The following is an 8,169-nucleotide window of genomic DNA, read 5'->3' on the forward strand; positions in this document are numbered from 1 at the left end:
GGGGGGGGGGGCACCAACCACCTCCCTCCACCAGCCCGACTGGGCCAGCCCCAAGATTTGGTGCTGCACGCCCCTTCCCACCCAGATCAGACCTACTGCACCATGCACCCCTCTGTATCAGGCCTTCCAAGTTTCCTACTCCCCCTCTCACTTCTGGACCACCCCCTCCCCCCACATCCCAGATCCCCATTCACCACTCTCCGAGCAGTTCCTAAATCACCTCAGCTCCTTGCACTGTGTTTCTGGAGCAAGCAGAGAAGAGGAACCCATCTCTTGCCAGTGCCACCACTGCTGTCACTCTGTGGGATGGACCCAGCCCAAAGAACAGTAGCAGCCCAGCAATGGTGGTGGTGGTACTGGCAGTGGTAGTGGTAGTGGCCAGGTTCCTCTTCCTTGCCTGCTCTCCTGGGACAGTGCTGGAGGTGCAGGTAAACCAGGGGACATAGGAGATAGGGAAGCTCTGAGAGGCAGGGACAGCGCAGAGTCCTGAGGGACAGGGAGGACAAGGGCAGAGGTAGAACAAGGGGCAGAAGGGAATCCTCATCCCAAGGGGCAGAAGACACAGTGAGGGAGCCTCAATGAGCAGAAGTAAAACCCTGGGGTGGGGGAGAGGGATTGGGGAAGCCCTGGAGGCCAGGAAGCGCCCAGAATGGAAGGGGAGTGGGGATTCTTAGCTTTAGGTGCTCCTCCACTGTCACTGTGAGAGAATATAGAGTAGCTGGGAGCAGTGGGATGCTGGAGGTCTGCTCCCAATTGGTTTTGGGCCTGTGGAGCAGTCACACATGACTGCAACACAAGCTACCTAAAACCAGTTAGAAATAATCCTCAATGGAAGAAGATTATCTCTGAGGCATTCAGAGGGCCTATAGCATGTGTTTCCCTGCATTAATGTGTGGACATGCCTGATTTAAGGGTCCTTAACATGTATTTAAGTTAACATGAAACAACACCTTAGTAAACAGGTTTCAGGCATTTGATTTTCCTATGTGCATAGGAGTTCCAATCTTGAATTTGACTTGAGTGGAAATTTAAGTTAAAGCATAAACATATGTCAGGGTGACACACACTCATGAAGGCCTTCATTCTTCACTGACATCTGTTTCTAGATGCAGATTTGGGGCTTAACGACATGTATGAATCTTAGGTTTAAAGCTCACTTTTTGTTTTAAAGGATCACCATTGGGGAATATAAAGTTTATAACCCTTTTTAGGATAGGTGCTTGCATACAATGCCTATTTCAAAAGGATGCATAAAACAGATTTCCTCCTTTTTAAAGGATGTAATTACTGGTAAATGCACAGGGAAAGAAAAACCTACAGTGGCTAGATAAATGTGCACTTGTGGAACTAATACAATTCAGGTATTATTTTAATAGTATTTCAGGTATTTTATTTCAATAGTGATATTGGAGACATTCAGAGATTTATTTATGTCACCCAGCTAATAGTCTCAAGTTAAGACTTATTCTATTGTCACATCTATGGTTGGCTGAACCCTGAAAAATCTAAATTTTTCATGCAGCTCTTGAAACAACTTAAGCATGCCCTTGAAAGATGATTTAATCTATTTAAGATTGATGGCTAGACCAAATATTTTCTTTAATACTCATCCATGAAGCACTTGTTTATAATATATCACAATCAAAGGCCAGGTCAGCTTTAAACATTTAAGTATCTTGGCATTAGGTTATTCTCTTGCTTTAAACGATTATAAAAGAAGAATTTTCGCAGTTGTATTAGCTTATTTTTCCCAATAAGTGAGTGTGGTTACACAAGAGGTTTACTATTGAGCTGCCTAATTAGTTCTGCAGTAAAATCTCTGCATTTACACACGTGGCACACAACTTATTAGGTTGCAGTAAACTAATTAACTCCACCATTGGTTAGTACTTGTAAGCACAAGTACTATCCTGCAGTCATGTTATTTTGTGCAATGTATAGACACTGATGGGGCTGGCTGGGGAATGAGGATGCTTCAGTGCATGGGCTGCATGCTGGCTAGCACTGCACTGGAGCACCCTCATGCCCCAGCCAGCCCCTCTGCAGCACATTGAGCCAGGTCAGAGCAGCCCAAGAGTAATAAACTCAGGCACAATATGCACTGGAGTTTATTGCTCCATGCTAATAGTGCATGTACATGCACCCAGTAGGTGGTAATTGAGGAATATTAAAACTTGTTTATTTTTTTTTGTTTCCTTCATTTATTTTCTGACATTGCCTTTTGTCACTTAATGGCAAAATGTGTGCCATGCATTTAAGTGCCTATGTCTCAGATTGGCCAGTTTGGGGTATCTTTTGCATTATATTATATGTTTGGTTTCGTGTTTTCCAAAATAAGTTCCTGAACTCTATAAATCCATCCATAAATTTGTGACTGGAAGCCCCAGTTCAGCAGAGTATTTAAGAATGTGCTTAAGTGTAGAGCTGGATAGAGATCTTAAGGCTCACGCAAATCTCCACTTACATTCATGTGTCTTGTTCCTATAGCAGGGCTGGCTCCTGAGTGTGGATGTTGCACCCCCACCCATTGACCAAATTACTCCTGCTAAACCTCCTCTGATCTCCCAAGGCTACCACCTTGTCCTCACCTGGTATGTTTTTTGGATGACCTATGTGTATTTGGGAGGCTGTGTTTGGTGCCTCAAGTGCTCCAAGGCTCGCTCACTCTTCTGTTTGGTCCCAGTTGCTTGTTTTTCTAGTTCTTATCTCTCTGAAGGTCTGGGCCCAAGAACCTAGCTAAACTACCTCATGCCACTAACTGTGCCCTTACAGGACTTAATCATGCTTTAGGGGCACTAATCACAGTATCCAGCTTCCCTCATAGCCACACCCATGCCTTACACAGGGCAGGCTGCTCAAAGCTATAAACCAGTTGGTCTCTGCCCACTCAGCCCACCAGACCTCTTCCTCTTTCCCATAAGGGCTCTAGTTTCAGCCTTTACGATGTGGAGTGGTTCCTATGTACTTCTCCTGGTGACCTCTGAGCTCTCCTGTAGACACACCCAAACCTCTGGTCAGACAGAGAAACACAAGCAAACTGTTTCAAACTAAAATACTTAAACCCTACTGGATCACTATGCCACAGCCCCCCTCTTAGCTGTCTCCTAGCTTCCTGTGGGTCTATCTCCAGTAGCCTCAGTCCCTCAGAGCTCCTCTCCCTGAAGAGGTCAGGGCCAGACTGATTCCTCTAGCTCAGAGGGACCTCTAATGGGCCAGGAGTTTTTGCTAAGCCTTTACTCAGCCTGTTCTTTTCTGCTTCAGTTTGTCTAGCTGGCCTTTTCCTATTCTTCAGATACCTGTCTGCTTAGAACACTGCTCTGTAGCTTGTTATAAGCACATCTCACCCCAGGGCTAGGGACAGAAGTTACACATAAACCAGTTTAAGTGATAAGAAACTGGTTTAAACCTGTAACAGAACAGAAGCGCAGTGCAAAATAAACCAATTTCAAAATGGCTGAAACTGGTTTAAGATAAACCTGGCTGAATGTAGTATCACACTTAACTAATTTGGGTCAAACCAGTTTATGAAACTTGTGTCCCAGACCCCTTCCTGGTTCAAGTTAAATCACAGTCCTCCAGCACACTTTCCAGCTCCAGGCTGGGCTGTATTGTCTGCTCTAGAGAGCAGGGCTAGCCCCACCCCTCTGCTCCTTAGCTGAAGCAGTGAGGGCTAGCTGACAAGGCGGGGGGGAAGGGAGGAAGCCTGGCTGGGAATGCAGCCCAGTCTACAGGGGGAGGCTGCTCACCCAGCCAAATCCGATCTGGGGCCAGGGAGGGGAGTTAGACATCCCTTCCCCCACGCAAACTTACTGCTGTTTGCAACTGTGGACTGTAAATCCCAGAGGCACCTGTAACCAGGAACTGGAAGTGATGAGCAACTCTGCGGACTCCTGCTGCTGTAATTCCAGACTGCAAATCCCAGAGACCTCAGGGGCAGCAGGAAGGGGAAGCTAGATACCTAGAGAGGCATGCTGGAATGCCCCCTGGCTTCTGGCCTTAGCCACTGCAGGCATGTGGCTGCATTTCATGAATCTAAGGTGAATGTCTGTTCATTTCTGTTTCAATTTAATCTGTGCAGTTTAGACTAACCTGCAAAGACTGTATCAATTCAGCCTCAGGCTTCTTTGGCTGTCTGTACTTAGCTCTCGATGGCTGCCCAAAGATCCTCTCTCTTCCCTTAGGCTGCTTACTTGCCTGAAGCTAGCCCTTGGTCAGCTGCCTAGTCTAGATTGCAGGCCTTGCCTACTGCACTTTTCCTCTTAAAGTAACAGGGTCCCTTGAACTCTGTTACAGTTCCTAACTAGCCTTCTGATTTCAAAGATTTTAATGGAAGGGATACTGTAGTTGTGCTACAATGCCATATTGTACTTGAAGAGTTACATTTATTATGAACATTAAGCACTGTTGCTTTGGGGATGAACTCTCTCAAGACAAGGGATTCTTTTAAATACATTATAAAACTATGTTCTGCTATTTTTATGTCATTTGAGCATTAAAAAGTTCTAACTTCTTATGGCAGAGTAATTAACTGTGATTTAAACACGTGGATAAACATTAATGATAGGCATAAATTGTGCCCAGTCAGCCCAGGCAGCAGAGGGCCAGACTCCTGACTGCCACCTAGCCACATGGCTCTGCAGTTTATGCACAATCATGCCCCAGCCAGCCCCTCCATTGCCGATATCCTCCATCTGGAGCCCAAGGCAGAGCAGGGCAGGAACTGCCATAGCATAAACTGCTCCACCCCAGCTCTAATTGCTGCTGGCCTGAGTGTACATGTAGATGCTGTGCCAGGGAGTAGTTTACTATGGCTCAAGCTGCTCTGGAGCTTATTGCTCCAAATTAATTGCACGTGTAGACACACCAAGTAATTATTACCATGCCCTATTCAAAGTTAGAATGTGTTCTGAGCAGTTGCACAGTAATGCTTACTGTGATCTCTAAGTATAACATATGACATGATGAGGGACCACGCTGAACCCAGTTCAAGACTCCAGTGCAGTGCTGGAGCTGAGACCAACAGTCAGATGACTGTTGCTGATCCCAGCTCCAGCACTACATCAGAGCTGATTGTTGGTTCCAGCCCTGGACCACATCAGAGCTGGTTCAAAATTCCAGTGCAGTGGCAGAGCTGAGACCAACAAGACACAAGTGGTGATAATATTATCTCCATTGAGCAGTCAGATGATAACTGAACACTTATTATTACTTATTAAGATCAGCATATACTCCTCTGCTGAAAAGTCTTAATTTTGCTACACTATGATAGTATTTAGCACATAGTTTAATGCTTCAACATATGGACACTCACATTTTAAATGCAGGTATTATGTCCTAAGCAGGACATGCAACATAGTCTTTACATGAGAGGGCAAGCACCCTGGCAGGATGAGGGAGACAGTGTGCATATACACACAGTCACTGGTTTTTGAATAATGTACACATTTACTGCAGGACTTTCTGCCAGCTTTACATCAATATATGCCACAAATAGAGGAAACAACAGTCAGATGAATTCCCTTTTAAGTTGCAAACTTCTTGTGCTAATTGTAATCAATGGAGTGAAGTTAAAGTAATTTTAAGCTGATGTGTTATCAGGATCCTTAAAGAGCTTATTGTGAACAAATAATATTATAAGATATATATTTTTAAATTACTGCCAGCCAAGAGCTTAATTAACACTTTTAGAAGTCTCACATGCACACACTCTGAGGCAATAATTTATGGCCAATACCCCTCATGCAGCATTGGACTGGATTCCCTTTGAAAGCCATCAGCATCATTCCTAACACACCTCAAGAGGTCAGGTTTCCATCTTCCCCAAAATGTCTTATACATTTCTAGCAACTCCATAATTTAGATCACTCAAATAGAGCCAAGAAGCTAATATGTCAGACTACCTGACATAATACAACACATTGTCAAACAGGGTTATTTCTGTTATGTTTCAATTAAATATTTAATACTATAGGCAGCTTACTTGATTATATAGGACAGTTTGACCTAACCCAATAGAAATTGTTGGCTGGGCAATACATTAGTTGATTATTGAGAATCTTTTTCACATGGGCAATAAAGGAATTGTATATAAAATGCCTGATTTATTCCTAGTTCAAGGCATTGTTGGACATACTATTGACTGCTTGTAAATGTGGGGGGAAAAAAAACAAATGACACTATTTTAAATTCAGCAAGCTCTCGTGCCAAGTCCAGCGCATGTCTAGAAGAGGCAGCATGTTAATTGCACCCGGCTTTCCCAACGTCTGTATAGATTGGGCATTTAGTGGAGCTTTTTGGTGCTTTTATCTAATAGCTGGTTGAATTAGCTTCAGCTAAAAGTGTCAAAAGCTGAAGCAACCAATCTATACAGATGCTGCAGAGCTGATTTGAACTAACATGCTGTACATAGAACATATTCTTTTTCCACATCTGTCAGTGCCCAATATGCCTACGCAATGCTGACTGGTCAGCCACAAAGTCAGGCATCAGATTTAATCAATTTCAGTAGAATTATACCCTCAACCTTGACCTATCTTGGGTGTTAAGATGACAAAGGGCATGATTGAATTTGCACTTAATAGAGACCACCTCTCAGTTAAATGAGTAGGAAGAGGTAGTTAGCCATGTTAGCCTCTCTTAACCAGTTAGTCTCTAAGGCTAGGTACAGATTTTACACTTATAGTGCAGTAAGAACTTCATAGTCATAACAGAACAGACATTCACGGCACATACTGTGCTTATAAATGGTGTATCCCACTCTAAGTTAACCCTGGAAGGATGTGGCATCAGACTAAAGTACTTTAGATAGAGAGCTTTGTCAAATGTCTGTACCACATCCTGACACTAGTCAAGAAAGGTCATATTTTCCTGGCATCCCAGAGGCACCTTTCTGGATGGCTTTCTAGCCTCAGCCAGTGCTCGTCTGTTCTGGGTGAGCATCAGCTCAGATCTGTTTCTGGGCTGTCACAGAAAGGAGACAGAAAAGGCAATTATAAAAGCAGTTACAGTGAAAAAGTCTTGTTTCAATTTTGAACAATTTTGTCAAAATTTACATTTTCCCCAGGGTTGGATCTTGGTCAATTCCACTGGCAAAAGGCATGGATTTCTGCCCTTGATCAAATTTATAACTAGAAAATGAGCACTGGTAGTTTCACATGCTTGTAGTGCTGAATTGCTTTGGGAGAGTTCCAGAATTGAAATTCTGTCATGGCCACATATACATCCACAATCACCTTCACTGCAACTTAAACTTGAAAATAACATGAAACAAAATATGTGTGTACCAAGATAAACAACCCTACAACAAACTAGCTGTCAGAACATTAATGGTACTACTGTCATGTAATAACACAGTGCTATAATTGCTTCCTGCTACATACTATGGTTACATTTAATGTGGCTGGTTTCAATGCAGCGCTTCATGAGGGGAAAAAAAATGATTATATATGCCGCACCTCTTTGACACATAAGAGTCAGTACAAGCTGTATACATAATTTTAAATGTAAAGGTTCGCTATTAAAACAAAATCAGAATTTGCCAACAGGTACTGCTGCTATTCCTATTGTAATTACATTCAGTGCTATTCAAAGAAACAGCTTGACATCACTTGATTATGATTGAGCAAGACTAAAGAGAATTTGATTATACTTTCAAACTGCTTGTATTTCCCACAGTCAAAGCCTGCTTTTAAAGCTCATAGGTTTCTCATTTAGAGGACAAATCATCTCAGATTTCCTGTTAAAGTTGTAAGTTCTGGCCCTGTTGCTTGAGAAGGTAACCATAAAAAGTAAACTGAAATAGACAGAAATAGAACACTAACACTGAAATTTGATGTTCATCTCCAGAAGTTATCTGTTTTTGTGAAAAATATAATGGTTGGTCTCTCGGTATTGTGGAAGACATGAGATCAATGTTGGTTGTGGAGGCCTCTGCTTCATAAGGTAGACAACAAAGGATTCCCATACAATAGTTCTCCCTCTGTACAAGTTCCTTTTACAGCCTTGGTTAAAAAACATACTAATACTAAAAAAGAAAGTCATTTAGAAAATATATTGCCAGTTAAACATCAGCAAATTTAGCTGATCTTCACTTCAGGGGTTGCATCTACGTGAGATGCTTTACTGCACAGTAGCATAGTTTACTGTGCAGTAAGTGTGCGTGTCTACACA

This window comes from Gavialis gangeticus, unplaced genomic scaffold (assembly GCF_001723915.1).
Source record: "Gavialis gangeticus isolate Ggan-Ray unplaced genomic scaffold, GavGan_comp1, whole genome shotgun sequence".
Lineage (NCBI taxonomy): Eukaryota > Metazoa > Chordata > Crocodylia > Gavialidae > Gavialis > Gavialis gangeticus.